Below are 1,634 nucleotides of genomic sequence, written 5' to 3'. Positions count from 1 at the left end.
ATCAAAATTCATATCATTTAATTTGGGCTTCATTTGACATTGGCCCATATACGTTGAATATTATTAATTGCAGTCTGTCATCTTTTTTTTTTATTTTTTAAAGATATGTTTTTGGGCTTTTGTGCCTTTATTGGACAGGATAGTGGAGAGAGACAGGAAATGATGAGGCAGAGAGAGGGGGAATGACATGCAGTAAAGGCCGTCCGATGCGGGACTCGAACCGGGGCCGACTGCAGCGAGGACTGTAGCCTCTACACATGGGGCGCCTGCTTAGACCACTACGCCACACGACGCCCCAGTCTGTCATCTTTAAATGCCATTTATTTGGTGTGTCAAATACATAATAGGGCAGAGTAATCCCTTGACCACAAATACTGCAAAGTCACATGATTTTATTCTTATCCCATTTATCTTACACATGTACTGAGCAGGACCAGCCCTCATTCATTTTGTCAAGCAAACACCCTAAACATTCACAAAGCAATGTTTATCACGATGTAGCCCGTGTGCATATAGCTCAAATATCGACAGATGCCCGCCCACCCAGAGTCCACTTCTGCTTGAAGTTTCTTCCCCGTTAAAAGGGAGTTTTTCCTTGCTGCTGTCACCAAGTGCTGCTGGTGGGTGAATGTTAGGTCTGTAACTCAAAGAGTACGTCTAGACCTGCTCTATGTGACAAGTGCCCCGAGATACTTCTGTTGTGATTTGGAGCTATATAAATAAATTGAATTGAAATTGTGCTCCAAACATAACAAATACAGCAAAGTATGTTGTTCACGGCCTATAAAGACACAATAAGGCGTTGAATCTAAGTCGGTGGCAATAACACACAAAACACAATAAATTATTGAGTCAGTATATTGACAATTTTTTCTTTAATTATTTTGCAGGGATCCAAAGTCAGGATTTGCCAGGTTCAGTCTCACATAGAAGTTACGTACCACTTTCTTGGACTCTCCCAGAGTTTAATAATTACATCTGCCAAAACTTTCCCACAGTTAGCTTAAATGTAATTGGATTTCATCTTGCAAGAGCTGATAAGTCCAGGGTTCTGACTAAAATTCAGGCAAATACACTGAAGGAACTGAAGACAGCAGCTGGCAGAAGCAGGGTTTATATTATTCCCCAGACCAATATTATACTGCCATTAGAGGTGAGTTTCTGTTGTTGTTTTGGGCCAACACTCCTTTTGAATATGCGTACATTGATATTAATTACTAATCAGGCAGTTTGTTTTGTCCATCAAGACCTCAGAACCTGAAAAGACTCATACTCATACCCAGAAACATCTCCACCTGCTGGACCTGAGACAGTTTCACAGTTTCTACCTGCTTCTCCATCAGCCACACCCACTGCTTCATTGACACCCATCAGACCTGCAGCCTCACACACTGCCATCACACCTGCAGCCTCACACACTGCCATCACACCTGCAGCCTCACACACTGCCATCAGACCTGCAGCCTCACACACTGCCATCAGACCTGCAGCCTCACACACTGCCATGAGACCTGCAGCCTCACACACTGCCATCAGACCTGCAGCCTCACCCACTGCCATGAGACCTGCAGCCTCACACACTGCCATGAGACCTGCAGCCTCACACACTGCCATGAGACCTGCAGCCTCACACA

The sequence above is a fragment of the Seriola lalandi genome, unplaced genomic scaffold, assembly GCF_002814215.2.
Source record: "Seriola lalandi dorsalis isolate HSWRI2012SDOR001 ecotype SW California unplaced genomic scaffold, Sedor1 jcf7180002054581, whole genome shotgun sequence".
Lineage (NCBI taxonomy): Eukaryota > Metazoa > Chordata > Actinopteri > Carangiformes > Carangidae > Seriola > Seriola lalandi.
Note: the sequence above shows the minus strand (reverse complement) of the source record.